The sequence below is a fragment of the Mustelus asterias genome, chromosome 4, assembly GCF_964213995.1.
Source record: "Mustelus asterias chromosome 4, sMusAst1.hap1.1, whole genome shotgun sequence".
Taxonomy (NCBI): Eukaryota; Metazoa; Chordata; class Chondrichthyes; order Carcharhiniformes; family Triakidae; genus Mustelus; species Mustelus asterias.
Window position 1 is genome coordinate 26,371,830 of NC_135804.1, and position 26,032 is coordinate 26,397,861.

General features: G+C 41.9%; 1 protein-coding gene across 1 annotated transcript in view; it reads left to right on the forward strand.

Annotated features, from left to right (window-relative positions):
* Window positions 1–26,032, forward strand: part of rnf166 (ring finger protein 166) — a 51,641-nt gene that overhangs the window by 10,079 nt on the left and 15,530 nt on the right. The window lies entirely within an intron of this gene.

The window sequence follows — 26,032 nt, forward strand, 5'->3', positions numbered from 1 at the left end:
GGGCAACAATGAGGGCATGAAAGCAGAGCTAACTAAAATGAGCTGGCAAATTACATCAGGGATACATCTGTAGAGATGCAGTGGCAGACATTTAAGGGGATGTTTCGGAATAGATACATTCCAATGAGAATGAGAAATTCCAAGGGGTGGACCCACCATCCGTGGTTAATAACTAAAAAAGTTAAAGATAGTATCAAACTTAAAGAAAAAGCATAGAATTACACAAAGATGAATGGCAAGTCAGAGGATTGGACAGAATATTTTTTAAAAAGCAAAGAATGACTAAAAATTAGTTAGGAAGGAAATTGAATATGAGAGAAAGCTAGCTAGAGATATAAAGAAAAATATAAAATGAGTATTTCTGTAGATAATTGAAAAAGAAAAGAGTTAACAAAGTGGGTGTTTGACCTACACAAAGTGAGTCTGGGGAATTAATAATAGAAAATAAGGAGATGGCAGATGAATTGAACGAGCATTTTGCGGCAGTCTTCACTATAGAGGACACAAGTAACATTTCAGAAAGCTTTAAATCAGGAAATAGAAGGGAAGCAGGAAGGAACTCAAGAAAGTTACAATCCCCTGGATTTCATTCTGGGGTCTTAAAAGAAGTGGTTTTAATTTGACAAAATTCTCTAGATTCAGATTGGAAGATAGCAAATGTAACTCCTTTATTCAAAAAGGGAGGGAGACAGAAAGCAGCAAACTAAAGGTCAGGAAATAGGGAAAATTTCAGAAGTTATTGTTAAAGACATTATGGCAGGGCACTTGGAAAGTCAGGCTTTGTTTTGTGAAAAGGAAATCATATTTAATCAAATTATTGGAGTTATTTGAAGAACAGATGGTGTGGATAACGGGGAACCGGTAGATGTACCATACTTAGATTTCCAAAAGGTATTTGATAAGGTGCCACATCAAAGATTTTTGTGCAATATATCATAGGTATCATAGAACCCTACAGTGCAGAAAGAGGCCATTCGGCCCATCGAGTCTGCACCGACCACAATTCCACCCAGCCCTACCCCCATATCCCTACATATTTTACCCGCTAATCCCTCTAACCTACGCATCTCAGAACACTAAGGGGCAATTTTAGCATGGCCAATCAACCTAACCCGCACATCTTTGGACTGTGGGAGGAAACCGGAGGAAACCCACGCAGACACGAGGAGAATGTGCAAACTCCACACAGACAGTGACCCGAGCCGGGAATCAAACCCAGGTCCCTGGAGCTGTGAAGCAGCAGTGCCAACCACTGTGCTACCGTACCGCCCATAATGTAGAGGGTGATATATTGACATGGATAGAAGATTGGCTAGCTAACAGGAAACAGAGGAAAGCCATAAATGGATCTTTTTCTGGTTGGCAAGATGTAACGAATGGCATGCCACAGGGATCAGTGCTGGGACCTCAACCTTTTGTTATTTGTATAAAAGACTTGAATGAAGGGACTGAAGGTATGGTTGCTAAATTTGCTGATAACACAAAAGATAGATAGGGATGCAAGATGTGAGGTGGATGTAAAGAGGCTACAAAGAGATTTGGATATGTTAAGTGAGTGGGCAAAGATCTTGCTAATGGGGTGTAATGTGGGAAAATGTGAAATTATCCATTTTGGCAGGAATCATTTAAAAAATAAGCATATTATCCACATGGTGATAGCTTGCTGAGGTCTAAGATGCAGATGGATCTTGTGTATGAATCGCAAAAGGTTAGTATGCAGGTACAGCAAGTAATTAGGAAAGCTAAAAGAATGTTATCATTTATCGCGAGAGGAATGGAATACAAAAGTAGGGACGTTATGCTTCAGTTACGCAGAACATTGGCGAGACCACATCTGGAGTTCTGTGTATCGTATCTCCTTATTTAAGAAAGGATGTAAATGCATTGGAACCAGTTCAGATATGGTTTACCAGACTAATATCTGGAATGGGCAGGTTATCTTACAGGAAAGGTTAGGCTTGTATCCACTGGAGTTTAGAAGAGGAAGAGGTGACTTGATTGAAACATACAAGATCCTGAGGGGCCTTTGCAGGGTCGATGTGAAGAGCATGTTTCCTGTTGTGTGAGAATCAAGAACTAGAGGTTACTGTTTAAAAAAGGCTGCACAGTTATATAGGTTGGTGGGAACATGGAGTTAAGGTTACAATCCGATCAACCATGATCTTATTAAGTGGCAGAGCAGGCTCCAAGAGCCATGTTGCCTACTTCTGCTCCTAATTCGCATGTTTGTAAATATTATAGAAACTATAACATTTTCACTGTCAACTGTAACATGGGAGCAAAGTTTATCTATTAATAAGCTTTAGAAATCTCAGAATTGATTATATCATCATGTCTCGATCAATGCAGTGCAAAATATAACCTCACTGATACGACTCAAGAATATCAATTACTTATCGATCTTGTTTGCACTGATTAATTTGTTACCACTAAATTATTATTGATGTTGAATAAAAGAGTGCATAGATTGAACATAAAAATATTAGAAATAGGAGCAGGAGTAGGCTATTCGGCCTCTTGGCCTGCTCTGGCACTCAATAAGATCATGGCTGATCTGACAGTAGCCGTAACTCAATTTTCCTGCCAGCCTCCCTAACCTCTGATTCCCTTGTCAATCAAAAATATGCATAGCTCAGAGCTGAATATATTTAATGACCCTGCCTTCATTGCTTTCTGGATAAGAGAATGTCAAAGGCTAATGTGCCTTTGAGAGAAGAAATACCTCCTCATCTCCATCTTAGATGGAAGACCTTTTTTAAAAAAATTGTGCCTCTTGCTTCAAGAATCCCTCATGGGAGGAAGCATTCTCTCTGCATCCATCTTGTCAAGCTCCCTCAGAGTCTTGTCTATTTCAGTGAGACCACCTCTTATTCATCTAAACTCCAATGAATATAGGCCTAACCTGCTCAACCTTTCCTCATAAGACAAACCCCTCACCCCAGGAATCAGCCTAGTGAACCTTCACTAACTGCTGCCAGTGCAAGTGTTGTATTCCTTAAGTCAGGCGACCAAAACTGTACACAATACTCTAGCTGTAGTCTTACCAATGCCCTGTGCAGTTGTAAAAAGACTTCCCTACTTTTATACTGCACCCCCTGAAATAAAGGCCTGTAATCCATTTGCCTTCCTAATTACTTACTGGACTGTATGCTGACTTCTTTGTGATTTGTATTTGCCCACCCAGACTCCTCCATACTTCCGCGTTATGTCGTCCATCTCCATTTAGATTATCTGCTTTTCAATTAATCCTACCAAAGTGGACAACCTCACATTTTCCCACATCTGCCAAATTTTTGCCCACTCATTTTATCCATAATGCCTGTTATATTTTCAAAGAACTCTAATAAATTTGTCAAACACTACTTACCTTTCACAAAATTGTGTTTACTGACATTATTGTATTTTCTAAATGTCTTGTTATCTCTTTAATAATGGATTCTAGCATTTTCCCCAAAGACAGACATTAGGCTAACTGGCCTATAGTTTACTGCTTTCTTTCTCCCTCCTTTCTTGAACAGAGGTTTTACATTTATAGTTTTAAAATCCGCTGGGACCCTTCTAGCATTTAGAATTTTTGAAGTTTACAACCAATGCATCCATTATCTCTGCAGTCATTTTTTAAGACCATTGGATGCAGACCACCAGATTCGGGTGACTTGTCAATCTTAAGTTGTAGTAGTTTTCCCATTACTTTTTTTAATGCTTGTGCAGTCGCAAGTCAAGTAGGTCCTTTTTTTCAAATAATTTTCCTTAACAAGTTTTTCAGTTGTCAAGCTAACCAGGAAAGCAGAAATGCAAGTATATTTTATTCATTCGTGGGACATGGGCATCGCTGGCTGGCCAGCATTTATTGCCCATCCCTAGTTGCCCTTGGAAGGCAGGTGAGAGTCAACCACATTGCTGTGGCTCTGGAGTCACATATAGGCTAGACCAGATAAAGACCTGGATCTTGTTTGCACTGATTAATTTATTACCACTAAATTATTATTGATATTGAATAATAAGAGTGCATAGATTGAACATAAAAACATTACAAATAGGAGCAGGAGTTGGCTATTCAGCCTCTTAGCCTGCTCTGGCATTCAATAAGATCCTGGCTGATCTGACAGTGGCTGTGACTCCGTTTTCCTGCCAGCCTCTCTAACCTCTGATTCCTTTGTCAATCAAAAATATGTCTAGCTCAGAGCTGATATATTTAATGACCGTGCCTTCACTACTTTCTGGAGAAGCGAATGTCAAAGACTAATGTGCCTTTGAGAGAAGAAATATCTCCTCATCTCTATCTTAGGCAGATTTCCTTCCCTAAAGGGACGTTAGTGAACCAAATGGGTTTTTCTGACAGTCGACAATGGTTTCATCAGTAGATTCTTAATTCCAAATTGAATTCAAATTCCAGCATCCTCAGTGGCAGGATTCGAACCTGGGTCCCCAGAACATTAGTTGAGTTTCTGGATTAATAGTCTAGCGATAACACCACTCAGCCATTCCCTCCCCTTATACATCAGGAAGCATGCTATTAGGGACATGTTATTGAAAAATGTAGGTAGAATCTGTTATTAGTCCATTTGAAATATTGTCATTTCAAAGTTGTAGATCCAGAATCCTGTCAAATTTACAGATCTATTAATTGATGTGACTCATTTTTTAGCAACAGGAACTTGTGTAAACAGGATTTGGAACAAAATGGTATCTTGCTGCAAACTATTGTAATCGAATTTGAATATCGTGTACATGATTGTCATTACCTAAACAACAGAGCATGTTCTTGAAGTAAATAGAGACTATGTTAACAGACTCCACTAAATATTTGTGCTCAAGGGCCAGAGTTTCTGAGGATTGGAATATGTTCCTAACTCAAGCTACAGGCCTGCTACAGTAAAGGCTTTCTTTGCTGTGTTCGAACAACATACGTTGGGGCCCATCTTGAAAAGCGTTCTGACATTGCAGAGTTTTACCTTATATTAGCAAATTTAGTGCATATGAAAAGAGTTGGTATTTAAACAGTGCTTTCCATGACACAGGACACCTAAACTTGTTAAGTAGTTGCAATGCAGGGAGATATTGAGCACAGTGTCCCTCAGAGCAGTGAGATGAATGGCCAATTAAACTTTCCTTGTAGGTTAGTTGAGGGATAAATATTGACCAGGACACTGGGAGAACTCCCTAGCTCTTCTTTGAATTGTGCCTTGGAATTTATGATGGCAGATTGGACAGTGGTTTAATGTCTCATTCAAAAAATGACACATCCAACAGTACAGCACTCTTTAAGTACCGCATTGAATTGTCAGCCCAGATTATGTGTAAAATGTTTGAAGTGAAATATGAACCCATGATCCTCTGATTCAAAACCGAGGTTGACACTCTCTAATACATTTCAGAATCATGTTCAATAATTGCTTCAATGAAGTTGAGAAATCTGAGTGGCCTCATAGAATGGCCATCATAAATTAATGGTAAACGTTGACAATTTGGTGAGAGTTGAAATAGTGCTACATGTTAAATATTTAATTTAACTTAATAATATATATATATATATCTTAAACTAGACCAAGTAATTAGTTTTTAATTAGCTAAACTTTAATTAATTAGATGATTTTTATTTCATTTATTGTTGTCATATGTATTAGCATACAGTGAAAAGTATTGTTTCTTGCGCGCTATACAGACAAAGCATACTGTTCATAGAGAAGGAAATGAGAGTGCAGAATGTAGTGTTGCAGTCATAGCTAGGATGCAGAGAAAGATCAACATAATGCGAGGTAGGTCCATTCAAAAGCCTTATGGCAGCGGCTAAGAAGCTGTCTTGAGTCGGTTGGTACGTGACCTCAGACTTTTGTATCTTTTTCCCGACGGAAGAAGGTGGAAGAGAGAATGCCCGGGGTGCGTGGGGTCCTTAATTATGCTGGCTGCTTCACCGAGGCAGTGGGAGGTGTAGACAAGGATGTAAAGGGATTGCAGGGCAAGTGGTGCGCTGCAACTGCAATAAGTGAGTGTTTGTGGCGATTATAGCAATCCCAGACAACAAAACCTGCAGTCAGCATCTGCATTGTGAGAAATGTCAGCTTAGAGTTATTGAGCTAGTGTCCGAGATGCAGACATTGTGAAATGTGGAGGTGGAGGAGTGTAGTTGATATGGAGGAAGTTTGATCCAGGAGGCAGTCAGACCCATTGGATTAGGGAAGTAGTATAGCTATGGTTAGCAGTCACGGACTGGAGGGTGTAACCACAAGTCAAGCAAGTAGAGTATGTGCATTTTAAGAGCAGCCTTGGCCTCTGCTTTTTCCAACACATACAAGATTCTTGTTGCTGTAGTACAGGAGGCCATTCAAGTAGGGGGAGTGGAAAGGAGTATGGAGTGGTAGGCGACAGTACTGACAGAGGACTGCTTTTTTCAGCCATGACCAGGACCTCTGAAGACTCTGTTGCCCGTGCAGTACCAGGATTAAGGACATCTTGCGCTGGGAAAGAACTTGGGATGGGAAGGATTGGCTCCTATTGGTGTAGTCCAGTGGTTCCCAAACTTTTTTCACTGGGCCGCACTTTCGGAATAAAGATTTGCCCGTGCCACACCAAATTTTTCATTGATAAGAAATACATTCAAAAACAAAACAAAACAACTCCTGGCAGTGCTTGATTCATAACATAGATGGCAAGTGTGGCAGGAAGATTCAAGGACAATCAAAGAAACATTTAAACATGGATAGCTATTTTTCCAAAGTGAGAGCAAGAGCATCAAATGATGTTGAGGACGATGTCTCATGATCATATTATACAACTACTTTATAATATGATCATGGGACATCGTCCTCAACATCATTTGATGCTCTTGCTCTCACTTTGGAAAAATATCTATCCCTGTTTAGATGTTTCTTTGATTGTCCTTGAATCTTCCCGCCACACTTGCCATCCTCTCTCACCGCACCAGTGTGGCGCGCCGCACCCTTTGGGAACCACTGGTGTAGTCCATTTAGGAACAAACTACATGGGTTGAATGAGGATTGTGCTTCTGCTGTAGAAGTTTTGAGGGGCTAGGCTCCAGATTAATAAACGGAACCTTACAGGTCTTAATCTCTGGATTTCTACTTGAGCCACATGCGAATTGGTATACGGTCAAACAGATCAGCAAGTTGAATATGTGGTTCAAAGAGTGGCATGGGAGACAGGGGTGTTTGATCCTTGGTTATTGATACCGCTTTGAGGGAGAGATGGAGCAGTTCTGTGGCTCCGCTTAAACTGGGCTGGGACCAGTGTCCTTGAATAGGACTGTTAATGGGGCTTTAAACCAAAAAAAGGGCAAGAAGGTAGGCTAAGTTGAGAGAAAAAGTATAAATCTAAAGAGAAAAGCCAAGGCTGTAGAGCAGTGTAATAATTTGGGTAAAGATAAACACTGTGACATGAAGGGACAAAGAATTTAACAATAATAATATATCAGTGAATGAGGTCAAATCAGCAGGAAATAGTAAAAGTTTTTTACTGTGAAAATCAAAGTTAAAGACACTTTATCTGACTGCGTAAAACATTTACAAGACAGGTGAATTAATGACACAATTAGAGATAGTTGTGTTTGATCTAATCGCCTGTAGAGTCGCAGTTTCATGGTGACCAAGTTTAGGAAACAAATATTCCAGGTTTCTTGACATTTTGAAAAGACAGATAAAATGGAAAAGGAGATGGGAGTGGTTTGGGGGAATCCTGAGAATAAAGGATGATACAAGGACAAAAGTGAGGAAAGATCTTGGCTCTGAAGAACAGGAAGTAGAATCAAAAACAGAGTTAACGTCTGCATGACTCTTGTTCAGAAGATTTCCTCTCTCTAAGATGCTGCCTGGCCTGCTGAGTTTTCCCAGCTTTCTCTGCTTTTGTTTCACATTCCAGCATCCGCAGTATTTTGCTATTTTACAAAGTAGAATCAGTTTGGGTGGTGATAAGAAATAGCAAGGGTCAGAAAATACTGGTGAAAATGGTTTATAGGCCTCTTATTAGTAGTTACACTATTAGAATATTAATCAAGGACTAAGAGGAACTTGTAGCAAAAACAATGCAATAATCATGAGGACTTTAATCTTCATGTAGACTGGTCAAGTCAAATCAGCAAAAATAGTTTGGAGGATGAGTTTATAGAATGCATTTGAGACAGTGTCCTGGAACAAACTAAGGAAGATCTTCACTGTGTAATGACACAAGGTTAATTCGTAATCTCATAATAAGGGATCCTCTGAGGAAATGTGATCATAATATGATAGAATTTCACGCTGAGTTTGAGAATAGCGTACATCAGTCTGAAACTAGAACATTAAATTTACATAAAGCCAATTACATAAGAGGCAAGTTGACAAAGGTCGATTGGGGAAAATTGATTAAAAGGTATGATTGTAGATAAGCATTGGTGAATATTTAAAGAACTATTCATAATTGTCAATAAACATATATTCTCTTGAGAAATTAAAAACTCCGTGGGAAAAACGATCCTTCCCTAATTAACTAAAATGGTTAAGGATAATATTAGATTAAAATAAGTGGCTTATTGCCAAGAAGAGTAGTAAGCCTGAGGATTAGCAGTATTAGAAACCAGAAAAGAATGACACAAAATTTAATACAGAGAATAAATAAGCAAGAAATATAAAAACAGATTTTAAGAACTTGAACTAGTAAGTGTAACAAAAGAGTAATCAAAGTAAATATTGATCCCTTAAAGGCCCAAACAGAAGATATTATAGTTGGAAATAAGGAATTGACAGTGATGTTAAACAAATATTTTGTTTCTGTCTTCACAATAGAATACATACAAAAAGCATGCCAGAAAAAATGAGGAACCAAGGATTTCATGAGTGAGGAACGTGAACTTTAAATAATATTAATAAAGGAAAAGGTATTGGAGAAATTAGTAGGACTAAAAACTGACAAATCCCCTGGACCAGGTGGCCTACATTGTAGAGTTTTGAAAGAGGGAATTGCACATATAGCTGATAGAATCTGCAGTGGTACTGATTTCCAAAATTCCCTAGATTCTGGAAGGTAGCAAATTTAACATTGCTATTCAAGAATGGAGGGAGAGAGAAAGCAGAACCACAGGCCAGTTAGCCTGTCATTGGTCATTGGAAAAGCGCTGGAGTCCATTATTAAAGGAGTGGTCAGGGGCATTTAGACAGTAGCAATACATTTGGGCAGAATCAACATGGTTTTTTTTTGAAAGAGAAATCACATATGACAAATTGTTGAAAGTATCAGGTTTGATAAAGGGGAACTAATGGATGTTGAATATTTGGATTTTCAAAAGGTAAGATGCAGCACAGAAAATGGTTGCACAAGATAAGGGCTCATGAGGTAATATAACAGCATGGATAGAGGATCGGTGAAAGGACAAATCGGAGTTGATTGCTCTTTACTAGTGGGATGCGGCAAGGATCAGTGCTGGAGCCTCAGCATTTACAATCTGTCTTAAAATAGATGATGGAGTGTAATATATCTAAGTTTGCTGATGTTACGAGGCTAGGTGGGCTACTAAGCTGTGAGGAGGGCACAAAGAGACTACAAAGGATTAGGAATAAGAAATGGAATATAGCATAGGAAAAATATGAGGTTATTCACTTTGTTAGGAAAAATATGACTGAATATGTTCTGATGAAGTCATATTCGACTCATAACATTAACTTGGTTTCTATTCTCCGCAGATGGTTGCAGACCTGCTGAGTATTTTGTGCACTTTATTTTTTATAACTTTATGAAGTTTTAGCATTCAGAAGGATTGGATATTGTAGTGTTTGAATCACAGAAAATTAACATTTTCGGAAGGCAAATGTATTTTGACCTTTATTGCAAGGAAGGTGGAGTACAAGAGCACGAAAGCCTTGCTGCAATTGTGCAGGGCTTTGACGAGGCTGCAAGTCGAGTGCTGTGTACAGTTTTGATTTCTATACCTAATGAAGGATATACTAGCCTTAGAGGCAGTGCAACAAAAGTTCATTCAATTGAATCCTGAAATGAAAGGACTTTCCTATGAGGAGAGATTGAGTATAGAATGGGTGTGTACCCTCTGGAGTTTAGAAGAACAAATGTTGATCTAATTGAAATATTTCTGAGAAGGCTTGACAGGGTAGACACGTGGAGGCAGTTTCCTCTACCCAGAGAATCCTGAGATCGAAAGCATTGGGCCTGATTTTACCATCGCGTTGCGCCCGTTTTCGGGCGTGAAAACTTGGTAAAGTCGGGCGTGAGGCGAATAGCGTGATCCGCGTCCGTCTCCGCGCCGGTTCCCCTTTGCCAAGGCCCGAAAATGGCCGCGATCTTGACCACGACCAAAACCGGCGCAACGGCCATTTAAATGCATTTGCATACATTTAAATTGACATAATGGACTGCAAGGCCAACTTTACTGGCACTTAACCTCTTTACCACCGTGTTCGCCCATCCAGAATCAGCGCCAAGCGGACATGCTCCATAGAAATCCAATTAGTAGGGCCTAGCGTCCGATGGCTCTCTGCTTGAGATCGTTGGGGGGGGTTGGGGGGAGGTGGGTCCGCTGCGACTCTGCCTGAGATCAGTGGAGGGAAAGGGGGGTCCGCTGCCACTCTGCCTGAAATCAGTGGGGGGGGGGGAAAGGCCCCGCAATCGGTCTGGGTGGGATAAGGGGTCAATAATGTTGTGGGGGTGGGGCAATGTCTATGGGGGCCAGGGGGAGGCATTATCCGGCCCGGGAGGGATGTGGCAGGGGAGCAACAACATTCTATCATTTTTTTTCTGCACATGCGCAATTGGAGGCATCGATCGGAGGTGCAGGGTTTCGGGTGTGTTAAGTGCGCCCCCCCCCCGGGCTTCTGCAGCGCGATTCGGAATCGCTGATATTTTTGCAGGCAGGGTGTGTATAGGGGTGCCTCAGAATGGGTCTAAAAGTCGGATCTGAAACACTCCCACTTTCAAGTCCGTCCAACATTTAGATTCAAAATGGTAAAATAGGGCCCAATAGTCTCGGAAATGGATAACAGCCATTTTGGACAGAGATGAGACGTTTCTTCACTCAGAGTTGTGACTTTTTGAAAATTCTCAAGCCCAGGGGTACTATGGGCACTCAATCATTGAGTATTTGAGTCTTTTCTCATCATAGGAGAAATTTTAGTGGTTAAGTTTAAAATCAGTCTGATATGAATGTTAGCATCGAGGACTTTAGAATTGTTTTACAATTTAATCGGAAATATATGATAGATATAACTGAGGTAACGTCGTCCACATTGAAGTAATATTTTCTTTGTGATGATTCCGTTACGCTCTAGTTTTTAGCAAAGATGGACATCAATATGTGACATTTAAAAGTGAACTTTACTGTAATTAAGGTAATTCATTCAAAGGCCTTTATGGAGATATTTTTTCTTTCATGGGATTTAGGAATCATTAGGCCAGCATTTGTTTCCCATCCCTAATTATCCTGGAACTGCATGGCTTGCTGGACTACTTCAGAGAGCATTTTAAGAGTCAGCCACCTTACTTTGGGTTCGGAGTCACATGTTGATCAAACAAGAATGGCAAATTTGCTTCCATAAAGTAAACAAAATGAGTTTTTACAACCAGCAATAATAGTTTCAAGCCATGAGACTAGCTTTCATTTCCAGATTTTTATTTTATTATTAATTGAATCCAAACTCTACCAGCTGCTGTGGTGGGATTTGAACCCATGTCCCCAGGGTATCGGCCTGGGCCAATGACACACCACTATCCACCATCTGCTTGGTGATGGGAATGATAGGAAAACAATGTGGTCAGAGTGCAGTCAATAACTGCAAAAAGGTACGCATGTGTCGTAAGCTACAAGACGAGCAATATGATAATGGCTCTTATGGTTGGTGTTCTTGCTGTTATCGGGATCAGTGAGAAGTGAAAGTAGATTCCTTTTTGAAGTAGCGTGTCTGGTCATCCAGTGCTTCCATTCAGATGATTACAATGGAATATGATTAAAGTTTAGTTCATTTCATCATTTTGCCTGGTTTCCTGAATGTCACAAACCTTTCTGTGATGCATATTACACAACATAGGATGTGTGTTACAATACAGATTTTGTAAATTTGTCATTGAACATTTTTTTTGCTATTTCCTGTTATTGTAAAGTTAATAAGAACAAAATAAAGCTCTTCCTGTTTGTTTTCATGAATTAAAATGTTGTTATTCCTTGTCACATTATTGTATACTTATATTGTGCGGGTTAGGTGGATTGGCCATGCTAAAATTGCCCCTTACTGTCAGGGGGATTGGCAAGGCAAATATGTGAGGTGATAGGGAGAGGGCCTGGGTGTATCGTCGGTGCAGGCACGATGGGCCAAATAGCCTCCTTCACGGAGGTCCTTGGGGTGGCATGGTGGCACAGTGTTTAGCACTGCTGCTTCACAGTGCCAGGGACCTGGGTTTAATTCCCGGCTTGGGTTACTGTCTACGCGGAGTCTGAACGTTCTCCCCCGTGTCTGCGTGAGTTTCCTCTGGGTGCTCCGGTTTCCGCCCACATTCCAAAAGATGTGCAGGTTAGGTGCGTTGGCCATGCTAAATTCTCCCTCAAGGCGCCAGAGTGTGGCAAGTAGGGGATTTTCACAGTAATTTCATTGCAGTGTTAATGTAAGCTGACATGTGACACTAATAAATAAGCTTTAAACTTTCCTGCACTGTAGGGATTCTATGTATTGTGAAAGTTATGGGGAGGCAGTGGCACAGTGATACTATCACTGGACAAATAATCAGAGACCCAGAGTAATGCTGTGGGGAGCTGGGTTTGAATCTCACCATGGCAGATGATGAAATTTGAATATGGAAAAATCTGGAATTAAAAGTCTAATGATAACCAAGAAACCATTATCGATTGTTGTAAAAAATCGGATCTGGTTCAATAATCCCCTCTAGGAAGGAAATCTCCTGTCCCTGCCCGCTCTGGCCTCCAGACCCAGAGCAATGTGGTTGACTCTGAAAATGCCATCTGGAATGGCCGAACAACCGACTCAGTTCAAGGGGAATTAGGTAAGAAATGCAGGCCCAGCCCACATTCCATGAATGAATTTAAAAAACTACTATTCAAGACTGAAATAGGTAAGGGAAATAAGGAAAATTAGAATGGGCAGGAAAGAGTGGTTATGGTCAAAAAGCAGTCATGATCTTATTGAATGGCAAAGAAGGTTTGAGAGATCTTGGATTGAATTTTCCCATCCCGCATGCCACGGGAATCGTAGCAGGCGGGAGCAAACCGTGTAAAGGTCCGTTGACCTCAGGCGAGATTTTCCAGTCTTGGGACGAGTGTGGCCGGAAAATCCCGCTCCATATAAGTATGTGGCGTTATTTTACTTCTGTTGTAATGCTATTCAAAACTTAAGTCCTAATCTTTGAAGTTGCTATCCACATGATTTTATAGTATTTGAGTCGCCTTCAGACACTTATTATGATAAGTGAAGTTTCAAAGTTAACTATGACATAAACCATGGAAACTTTTTAAGCAGAAAATTTTAACTGAGATCACTATCACTCCGTAACTTCCTCAGAGTGGCAATCAGTGGTGGATTGCCACTCCATAGAGACTGCGTTTGAAATGGAAAGCGCCTGTCTCACTCAACTTTCCTGACTGAAGCCGAGTGAGACTCGAGGAGCGAAGCAGTCTCCAACTCCAGTGATGGAGTGTGAAAGGAGCAGAGTGAGGGAGGACATGCTCCCTTTTTATAGTATTGCTGTCAGAAAGCACATGAGCTTAAAGGTCTCATTGAAAGGGAGAAGGTAGGTTTCAATGGTAAGTGAATGGGATGTGGGGTCAGGGAGCAGTCATCGGTGGGGGGAATCGACATTGCAAGGGAGAGACGTCAAGGCATCGATGGGTGGAGATGTCTGGACATTGGCAAGATGGGGATTTGGATATTGGGGGTCAGGGAAGTGCCGGGGATGGGTCGTGGGATGATGTTGTTCAGGTCGGGGGGGGTCAAGCCAGTAGGCTGTCAGATGTGTCGGTAGTGGTCAGATCTTTGGGAGAGGGGGGACGTGAAATCCTGTGCAGGGAATACCATGGGGGAGGTCCCCTGGGGTATGGGGGTATCATGTGCAGGGCTCAGTCTGGCTGTTTTTTTCCTTATAACTCTTTCAGAGTAGCTATGGGTGTAAAACTGACAGAACCTTCTGAAGTTGGTAATTTAACTCACTTTGATGTATGGTTCCCAGCCCAGCACAGTTGTCCAGGTAAATTAGCCAAGAGGAATTTCCCAGTGCATCTTTGGGTACCCCCCAAATGCGACATTGGGGAGCCAAGAAGTTATGGCCCATCACTTTAAAGAGTCCCGATACTTTGATATGAACATGTTCAACAGATTGACATAGAAAGCTTGGCTGTCCTGCCACTGCCAGCGAGAATGGAGAAATTGTCACTCAGCCAAATCTCCATTCACTGCAGCGGGATCAGAGAATCTGGCCTCTTGTGTTTTAGTTTCAGTGCATAACATTAATTTATTTCATTTTCAGTGAAGCCTAATGATTAACTATGACAAACTGCAATCCATCTGTTGTCATGTGTACTCAACAGTCATTATACCTGTAATTGAGTTAAATGATAACTGTGCTGCAACCTCCATGGTTGAGTTTTGTTGAATGATTAAGAACATTGGTAATATATTAACGGTGAACTGGAGAGAACTACAGGTGGGATTTTACGGCCTTGCTTGCCCCGAAACTCCCACCCAAGGTCACCGGACCTTCCCATTGTTCGCCCCTCACACGCTCCGATTCCCGTGCCGAGCAGGGCGGTAAAATTCCAGTCGTGAGTTTGGAAACTGTAAAAATGAAGTTATTATCTGTGCCTTCATTATTTGCAAATTCATAAATCTCAAGTATTGAGCCATTGACCCCTCCATAAGCCCACAGTACTTTGTAGCCATTAATCTGCTTTATCACTCCTTCAAGTCCACCTTTAATGTTCTTATATCTGACAAATCTTTACTCACCCTTTCTGATTGATTCCCCACAGCACAGTTCCCATCTTCACTCCCTCAAGCCAAAAAGTGCAGACGTGAGCATACCTGGTGTACATCTGTTTTCTCCATTCATCGGCAGATCTCAGTGGATTACATCAACCGCTATTGAACTACTCTGTTCTCTGCCAAAACTACCAACTACTTCAGGGTCATCCTGGAGAACAAAGATGATCCTGCCTTTTTTCTCCACTATCTCCACTTAAACCCTTCTCCCACCTCTCAACTCACCTCCAAAATATTTTGAATAAGATATTGAATATTTTCAATAAGATTGAGACCATCTGTTTACCTGCCTCTGCTGCTTCCTCCATCCACCAAACCGAACCTACCTACCTCCAGCTTATCTCTTCCCTATTCCTGTGTCCATGTTGATCTTCAGTTTCTCCCTTTCTCCGCTCCACTCCCACCTCTTTCCCTCCCCCCAATCCCATCTTGTGTATGAGATCCATTTACTGATCGCTTCACCCCATTCCCATTAACCACTGACCATGCAGTTTCCATTCCTGACTCCTAAACTGGCTAATATTCTAAATAATTCCAAGTATGTTCAAGTATTATCTATCACTTGCATCACCTTTCATCACCTCCCTCCCCAGTGTTTGCGTCTCTCCAGGAGATTTCCATCCCTGCCACGCTATTAAAATGTCCCTAAACAAATCACATCCTCCCTGCCTGTAACCATGATACATTATCCTTCTTCAGCTTCTCTGCGGCCTTTTACATGTTCAACTGCACTCTTCTCTTGATGCGCCTTTGTCCCATTGACCAGCAAGGGAATTATTCCAGTTCAACATTAGTTTTTCATCCCGCCCTGGCACTGCCATCCCGCCCTCACACCATTATTTTCAGAGTTCCCCAAGGATTTGTTCTTGGTCCCTTCCTCTTCCCGTTTCCTCTTAGTGACATGACCAGCAGTCATAGGGTGGGCTTACACAATAACTTAGCTCTACCGCTCAATCTGTCCGTTGCCCCTGTTGTCAGCCTGTCCGTTGCCCCTGTTGTCAGCTTGTCTTGTATCCAATTTTTGATGAACTGTAAGTTCCTATAATTAAATAATTGGAATACTGAAACTGTCCACTTTAGCCTTTGTGACTGATTTCACTATCCTACCCAATTGTTGTTTCATGCTGAACCGGATGGTTCGCAGTCAGAATGTTTGACACTGAAATGAGCTACAGACCCCATCTCTACCCGAAAGACCATCTGTTACATCGCTTGCTTCAACCCGTGTCAGTTAATCTGCCACTGAATTCCCCACCCATGTCTCTGTAGTCTTAACGCTCAACTATTTTGATGCTCATCTGGCTAGCTTCCCATTCTTCACCCACTGTAAAATGCAACTCGCACAGTAGTCTTCTGCTGTACCTTATCCTACATCACATGCCACTTACCAATTGTCCTGTTTTGGCTATACTACATTAGCACCCAGTACACAATGTCTCCAAGTCAAAATTCTTATCCTCATTTCCAAATGCCTCTGTGGCCTTGTCCTCCTTATCCCTGTAACCCCTTCCACGAGTACAGCCCTCCTTCCTTCTAAATGGGGCAGTTTCCCAGTCTTGCATAATGATCTGGAGAGCATGACCATACTTGAATCCACGGCATCTGTATTTGGGTGAAAATGGAATCAATTTTTAATTGCTTACTGTCATTTTATTGTCTAAATTTGTGGTGGATGTGGCCAGAATGGTCATTTTGTGTTGATGTATTCACTTCAGTTTACCAGCGAATGTGATTAGCTGTTCAGACACCCTGCTCACATTGGCTATGTTGCTTTAATGTTGGCGGTGCTTTAACATTGCCCAAGCCAGAGATGACTGCCACAAACCCTAGCATAATGTTGAAACTCTTGCTGGCACTGGAGTACATTGGGCTTCTCAGGACACCAGTTATTTGCATTAATAGTAATGGCCACTTGCTGTACATTTTCAATTAAATTTCCTACTGGTTCATTCATAGATTCATGTCTGTTGTCAATCTTTCAGGAATTAATAAATTTAGAAAGCTTTGGGCTTTTTTTTGGAAGAACCTATTCGTATAAAAATAAATCCAAATGTAAATAAAAGCCACATTTGCATAATTAGTTGGTCATTTTTTTCATTTGAGGTATAGTTCTGAGGCCCCAGGCATGGGGTGCTGAATAGCAATCATGAATCCTGAACAATTTTTAGTTCCTAATCCAGGGACACAGAGTTCAGTTGCAGCTTGACTGTTGTTTTGTGTGTACTTTTGCCCTGCCTGTCACCAAATATCTCTATATGATTCAGCTACCTAATACGTACTGGATAAATTCTTTAAGCAATTGGAGCAGATTAAATTATGGTAGAAATTAGTGAAAGTTGTTATTTTGAAATCTTTTTCATTTGAGGAAAATTATAATTTAATTAGAATACACAACTTTTCTCACTTTTGTTTCTAATTTTATAAGATATTCCACAAGGGTTAAATTTTAATATCTATCACAAACTGTCATCCACCCACTTCCATGCAAATGGAATTTGCTTCAATACATATCCAGTTGTATTCCACAACAGCCTGACCTGTTCAGAAGCCAGGCATGGATAGAAGCCCAACAGTGGAGTTCTTGAGTCAAAGGGACTACATACCAAGAAGATTTATGTGTGGGTTGCTCATGTTGTACACCAGCCCAAACGTTTTTACATTTTGGTAACATTTCATGTGGGAAAACAATTTCTTAGTTCATTGCTCTTACTTGAACCTTTGGGAAGACCAAAGCTATGAAATGCGGTGGTGCTGGTAGTTGATATTAGGCTGTTGTGAGCCCCATCAACTGAACTCTCTGTAATCAGCTATTATCACTCAAAATGTGATTGTGATATGTCTGTGTTCAATGCACCTGAGTTCTGATTTTGCTTTCTTCTATTTCTAATAAAATTTCATTTGTCAATACATGTGTCGTGACTGTAGAACAATTGGTTAATTTCCTTTTTCCTCTAAATGTGCTTGTCTCTGGTTTGCATTTTCTTTCAGATCGCCAAACAAAAAATAGCCAATCAGACAATCTCTTAACAATCTCATTGCTTCAGAGATAATTTAAAAATCTCTTTACTTACATTAAAACAGTTATAAAAAATCTCCATGATAAAGCCACCATGATCCTCCTCACCTAGGCACACATTCTGGATTATCATTTGTTCCTAGGGGGAAAGAAAATGGCATTTGGACTGATGCACACATTAACAGTCCATTTATGGCATCCTGGTTTGGTTATGCCTAGGCTTCGCAGCCTTGCACTTGACTGGAAGGTATCTAAACCTCCTGAGCTTAGTTTGCAATCATGGCTGTTGCTGCTGCCTCCTTTGTACACCTGTTCTCCTCAATTTTTAGAAACATTCTCTCACAGGATGTGGGTGTCAGTGATAAGTCAGCAATTATTGTCCATCCCTAATTGCATTCAAGAAGGTGGTCAGTCATGAGCCATCTCCTTGAACCCCTCCAGTCCATGTGGTGTAGGTACACCCACTGTGCTGTTAGGAAGGCAGTTCTAGGATTTTGATCCAGCGACAGTGAAGGAATGGTGATATATTTCCTACTCAGGATGGTGTATGGCTTGGAAGGGAACTTGTTGTCCGATGCATCTGCTGCCCCTGGCCTTCTAGATCTTGCAGATTTGGAAGGTGCTGCCAAAGGAGCCTTGATGAGTTGCTGCAGTGCCCCTACTCTCTCTCTCTCTCTTGCCAAATCCAGCTGTAAAGGCCCCAGGCAACATATCCTACTTCAAAGATGCCTTAACCCTGGTATTATTGAAGCTTTAGGTTTTTAAGCTGGAAGATTCAGCTAGGCTTGAAAGGTTTTCAATCCTTTTTAATAAATTCTTGCGAAGATTAAAATGTCACCTTTCATTTAAAGTTCAATTTTGGTTTGTGTCTGTAAGAACCAAATAACAGCTATCAGGTAGCCTATCGGGGGTTTAGTTTTATCAGTGCTTAGAGAATGCAATCAGGTTTTGTCCTTGGAAGAATATATTAAAATGTTGACATGCCTTGCATGCCCAAGTCAGTGATGAGCAACTTACGGTAGATGGGTTTCATTTTTTCCATGTACTCAGTTAGCCAAGACCCAGATCGAAGCACTGCTGTTCAGTTTCCTCCACACTGAGTTTCTGATCCTATTTTCTCTCTCATCCAGATGTCTTGTAGTAGCTCAGGGACACTACATCAGTGCTGTTCAAGACTGCAATTCTTATTCTACCTATGCTATCCTCTTTTTACAACAAGAATGTATCTGTTCTAAGAAAAGCAATTTACTGTGGATGCTGGAATCTGAAACAAAACCAGAAGATGCTGGAAAAGCTCAGCAGGGCTGACAGCATCTGTGGAGAGAGAACAGAGTCAACTTTCCAATCTGTTCTCCCTCCACAGTTGTTGTCAGACCTGTTGAGATTTTCCAGCATCTTCTGTTTTTGTATCTATTCTAATCTTTACCAAGTCTATGTAACCTGAATTTCCTCCGTCTCAATTTGCATGTGTATTTTAGTTGCTGTTCCAGACCCAACCCATTAATCCCATTTCCCTTTCTCTTGCCGTTCTCTTTAATTTTTTCGGGCTATCATATCCTGTCTCTTCCCCTTCCTGCTACACATTTATATATCTTTTCATTCCTTCCTTCTCCAGTATTTGGCCACTTTATTCTGTGCCTGACTTCCTCTTAAGTAAGCCAATAGTTTGCCTCTATCTCTTTTGTAATTCTCTGAAGAGGAACGGCCTCTTGACAGACAGCAGCCCACCTGTCCATCATCTCGCACCGACTTTTCTATCCAGCTTACTCACTGCAGGCTACTCTTGTCAACCTCCTTCTTGTCTTCCTCACCTCTCCCACCACAGACATGGAATTCTGCTAGAGGATCTACAATCTCCACCCTTCAATGCATCTCCTTCCAGAATTTCAATTCCGTTGCAAGCAAGACCCTAGTCATCCATATTGTGGACAGGCATTACGGCGTTCATGGAAACTTTTGATCACAGCAGTGACAGCTTGTTTCTTACTGAAACTTTCACTTCTGTCTATCAATTCATCATTAAACTGAATCATACTGCCATGGGGTGGCACAGTGGTTCCCTGTTGCCTCACAGCGCCAAGGACCCGGGTTCGATTCCCGGTTTGCATCACTGCCTGTGCTGAGTCTGCACATTCTCCCCGTGTCTGCGTGGGTTTCCTCCGGGTGCTCCGGTTTCCTCCCACAGTCCGAAAGACCTGCTGGTTAGGTGCATCGACTATGCTAAGTTCTCCCTCAATGTACCCGAACAGGCGCTGGAGTGTGGCAACTAGGGTATTTTCACAGTAACTTCATTGCAGTTTTAATGTAAGCCGCCTTGCGACACTAATAATTAAAAGCATTTTTAAAAAATGATAGCGGTGAGGCTTATATCAGCAAATCTTACCTTGGCCTCACCCCAAGTCCTCCGGCACCTCTTTTAAACGCCTTGGGCCCGATTTTACCATCGCTTGGGACCATTTTAGGGTGCGAAAACTTGGTAAAGTCGGGCGTGAGGCGAGTAGCACGATCCGCGCCCGCCTCTGCGCCGGTTCCCCCTTTACCAAGGCCTAAAAATAGCCACGTTCGGAACCGTGCCCGAAATGGGCACGACGTAATGGGCTGCACGCCCAACTTTACTGGCACTTCCCCCTTTACCACCACATTCGCCCATTCAGAATCGGCGCGAAACAGACATGCTCCGTAGAAGTCCGATTCGGGGCTCCAGTTAGTGAGGAGGTAGGTGCCTAGCATCCGACGGCTCTCTGCTTGAGATTGGTGGGGGGGGGGGGGAACGTGGGTCTGCTGCCACACTGCTTGAGATCGGTTGGCGGGGGGGGGGGGGTGTCCGCTGCCGCTCTTCCTGAAATCAGTGGAGGGGAAGGGGGGTCTGCTGCCACTGCCTGAGGTCGGTTGGGGGGGGGAGTTAGGGAAGGGCTTGCGTTTGGTCTGGGTGGGGGGATAAGAGGGTCACTAATGTTGTGGGGATGGGGCAATGTCTATGGGGGTCAGGGGGAGTCATTATCCGGCCCGGGAGGGATGTGGCAGGGGAGCATTCTATCATTTTGTTTTCTCTGAGTATGTGTAGTTGGAGGCGCTGATCGGAGCTGTAGGGTTTCAGGCACGTTAAGCCCCGCCCACAGACTTGTGCAGCATGATTCGGAATCGCTGATATTTTTTCAGGCAGAGTGCGCCTCAGAACGGGTCTGAAAGTCGGATCTGAAACACTCCCTGTTTCAAGTCCACCCAGCACTTAGAATCAAAATGATAAAATAGGGCCCCTTGTCTTGTTCCACTACTAGCAGCAATCCTTGAAGGCACTTACAGTGGCTCTTTCAAACTCCCAGCTGTCTAACCTTTGGCCTCCTGTTCAGCTATGAATCTGTTCAATCACTTCTACACCTCTACCTTTGATGCTCTTGACCCCCATAAAGCTCTTGCTCTCTTCCACCTGGTTACACCCCCTAGTGCAGCTCCTTGTCTAAGAGGCACAGCCTAAAGGTTTGTGTTGCACAGCTAGATTAATCATTTGTTGCCTGATCTCGCTGGACCACATCAATCACCATCAGACCCTGTTCCCATCTTCCAAAAGACTTCCTATTCCAGGATCATTCTGCAATGCAAAATAATCCATGCTTTATTCCACTACCAACCATGTCCTTAAGCCGCTCCTTCAACCCCTTGCCCATTCCACCCTTGTCTCCAATAAGTGCAAGGAGCTCACAGACAGCTTTGTCACGGAGACCATTCACTTATCAGTGTCAAGCTTGTCTGATTCTGCTCCTGTGAAGCTCTATGGATAATTTTCTTATGTTAAATGCACTATATGACTGTGGGTGCCAGATGAGAATAGGATTGCATTTTTTGTGATATTCCCTGTCGTTGAATAACCTACAGTCAAGACTGAAACATGAAGAATGGTTGTTTTAGCAAAGTACTGCAGGGCACCTGTCTACTCTGATAAGGAATCAGTGTCTCGAAGAGAGAACGGGAGCTGGTGGGGGGAAAGATAATAAGTGCAACAATATCTAACTTGGTGAAGTACTTACGGTTGATGCACATCTTCTAGAGGATCACAATAGAAGATGCTACCTGTACCAGTTTGATAATGTGCTGTAAGCAAAACATTTATGTCAAATGTGACTCAGTTGATAGCACTCTTGCTTCTAAGTTAAAAAGCTGTGCTTTCAAGAGTTAAACACAAAATCCAGGCTAATACTCTAGTGCAGTACTGTCCAACGGTGCCATCATTCAGTTAAGGCATTAAACCAAAACCATGTTTGTCCTCAGACATAAAAGATCCATGGCACTGTTTAATGAAAAACAGAGGAATTCACATGGTGCCTTGGTCAATATTTATCGTTTAACCAGCATCATTAAAACAGGTTACCTACACATTAATGCATTGTTGATTATGGGACCATGTTGTGTGCAAATTGTCTGCCATATTCCCTACATTACCGCGTGACTACACTTAAAAAGTACCCTGGCTGTATAATGCTTTGGGCATCATGCTGTGTGGGACACTAAGAATGTGTCTTTCAGCTTTACTAATATTTCTCTTTAACGTGAGCGTTCAAAGAATATTTGATTGTGGTTAACCTCCAAACTAAGCTGTGTTCTATCCCGATCGGATGTCCATAAATGCTTTTTCAGCAGGGGTCACTGAATAGCTGTGAGGAACAGGAGGGTTGGCTGATTCATTAAAGATCTGGAATCAAACTTACCATCTTTGCCTTTTAGAAGTCTTTCCAAAACCCATATGTATCTGACTAAACTTTTGACCACCTCTTCCACAAAGGCTTGGTGTCTGCTCTTTTCCTCCTTTGTGTCATGTACCTTGAGATTTTTTTTCCTACATTAAAGCTATTGTATAAATGCAAATTATTGTTGACGTTCTGTTGAATTTATTATTGTTTTGTATTTTTAAGTAACAGTTTTCTGAAAGGGAACTGTGACTTTGCCCTGTTGTTTCAGAAGCATTGTTCTGGAAACTACTACACTGCAGTTATTGACTTCAATGACTAATCGTTTTTGCTTTTGTACAGCTGAGTCCTGTAAGTTTGGGATGCAATAAGCTTCTGTTGTATAAAGCCCAGAGAAAACTCACATCAGCAATATGTTTCTATCCTCATGCCAGTGAACACTAACCACAGGCTCAACTGGATGAATGGGATCAGACTTTGAGTTTATGTTTTTTTAAAGGCATGCCTTCGTATCAATATGAAAACAGAAAATGCTGGAAATACTCAAAGTCTGGCAGCATCTGTGGAGAGAGAAACAGAGTTAATATTTCAGGTCGAGGGCCTTTCACCAGAAATTCCAATGAAAAGTCATTGACCTAAAACATTAACTCTGTTTCTCTCTCTGCAGATGCAGCATGACATGCTGAGTATTTCCAGCATTTGCCCTTTTCCTTCTCAGATTTCCAGCATTTGCAGTGTTTTGCTTTTGTATTCATGTCAATAGCTTTCGTGAATCTCTAGATGCAGAAATGGTTGCAAGGAGAGTAACCTTCTCTGCTATTATATAGGACCTTACTCATAGCTGGAAATTGGCATATGACAAACAGATGAATTCAAGTTTCAGGCTTCAGTTGATCTTTGATGTCTTGTGCCAACTTTATATTGGTTAGTAATTGAAGATGTCCATGCAATGGATAGTACAGTTCATTTGACTCTTGATCGCCCCTGTGAACTCAGTCGTTGCCTGGTAGTTTAACAATACTTTGCGGTCTCTTAACAGCTAATGTTGATGAGGATACACTTGCTGTTGATTGTTCTGCAGTGTCTTCTGTCATGTAGTTCTGCTGGAAGCATTATATGCTATGACAGGCTTGTTCCTGAGGTCACATCCAACATTACATTTAACCAGGCATCCAGGCATCCAGCTTATCTTGGTGGTGGTATTTGCTGTGATGGTCTCCCTCAGGAATTGGAACTTCTGCATGCATTAATTATTTGGAAACTCATGGTCTTGGCCACCTGTCTGCAGATATGGATGTGAGAATCCTAGTGACGGAGGTACAGACCACCTGCTGTGCAGCCTGTTTCCCTTGCCCCACTCCCTATCCCCTTAAAAACAAAATAACCTAAAATTACAGCACAAGAGAACTAAAGGAAATGAAGTAACTACGCCGAAATACATTTACCTTAACATCAGAATCTTCTCCTGACTGAACCATGACCATATTCAATGTACAGAAATGACCTTAGCTCTGTTGCCTTTGACTCAAAAAATTTTGGGTTTAAGATCGCTCAGATACTTGAGCACAAAAGTCTATGATGACACATCAGTGCGGTCCTGCAGGAACACTGCACTGTCAGCGGTGCCATCTTTCAGGTGAACTGTCTGACCCTGTCTGCTCTCAAGTGGGCATAAAAGATCCCATGACACTATTTCAAAGAAAAGCTGGGGAGTTTTCCCCGGTTCGATGTTTATCCCTGAACCGAGATCACTAAGCAGATGACCTGTCATTACCTCATTGCTGTTTGTGGGTGTTCTCTGTATGAAAATTGGTTGCTGCATTCCTACATTACGATGCACTCACCTGAAGAAGGGGCTCAGAGCCTCGAAAGCTTGTGTGGCTTTTGCTACCAAATAAACCTGTTGGACTTTAACCTGGTGTTGTTAAACTTCTTACTGTTCCTACATTACAACAGGGGCTACAATTCAAAAATACTTCATTAACTGTAAAGCACATTGGAAAGTTTTGTGATCATGGGAAGTGCTATATAGATGCAAGTTCTTTTAGTTATACAATTTTACATAATTAAGTAGATTATGTATATAACTATCTTATTTTAAGTTGCTGGTATTTACTTGTAAACAAGGATGACCCATTGAGTTATATGACATATTGGATGCAGCTGTATAGAACGCTGGTTAGGCCACATTTGGAGTACTGCGTCCAGTTCTGGTCGCCGCACTACCAGAAGGACGTGGAGGCGTTAGAGAGAGTGCAGAGAAGGTTTACCAGGATGTTGCCTGGTATGGAGGGTCTTAGCTATGAGGAGAGATTGGGTAAACTGGGGTTGTTCTCCCTGGAAAGACGGAGAATGAGGGGAGATCTAATAGAGGTGTACAAGATTATGAAGGGGATAGATAGGGTGAACGGTGGGAAGCTTTTTCCCAGGTCAGAAGTGACATTCACGAGGGGTCACGGGCTCAAGGTGAGAGGGGCGAAGTATAACTCAGATATTAGAGGGATGTTTTTTACACAGAGGGTGGTGGGGGCCTGGAATGCGCTGCCAAGTAGGGTGGTGGAGGCAGGCACGCTGACATCGTTTAAGACTTACCTGGAGAGTCACATGAGCAGCCTGGGAATGGAGGGATACAAACGATTGGTCTAGTTGGACCAAGGAGCGGCACAGGCTTGGAGGGCCGAAGGGCCTGTTTCCTGTGCTGTACTGTTCTTTGTTCTTTGTTTTGGACACAAAAATCCAATAGGTCATACCACAGGAGATGACTTCACAATGTATGAAAATTTGTGTTTTATATTGAACTCTGTTTGGTTCTGATTTAAGAATGAATTGTTTTGGAATCTGAAAGTGTGCACATGTGTCAGTGCAGCACTTCCTCAGGACTGCACTGCTGTGTTAGCCTCGATTTTTATGTCTGTTCTGTATGTGGGGTGTTCAATACTGTGCTAATGATCTGGAAGCATTTGTTGAAATCCCACTATAGAAGATGGGAAATTTAAATTCAATGAATTAAATACATCTGAAATTTAAAAATAGTCTCCGTGATAGTGACCATGAAAATACCGAATTGTTGTAAAACCCGATCTGGTTCACTAATGTCCTTTAGGGAAGCAGATCTGCCCTGTTTACCCAAGCTGACCTATATATGATTCCAGACCCAGAGAAATGTGGTTGATTCTTAACTGTGCTCTGCCTAGCATGCCCCTCGGTCATACTCGGTCCTTCTCGAGGGCAAATAGAGATGGGCAATCGATGCTGACTTTGCCAATGAAGCAAACGTGGTGAATGAGTAAGGATGGCATGCTTTGAAGGGCTTATTGAGAAGCTGGAAACTAGAGGGCATAGGTTTAATAAAACTA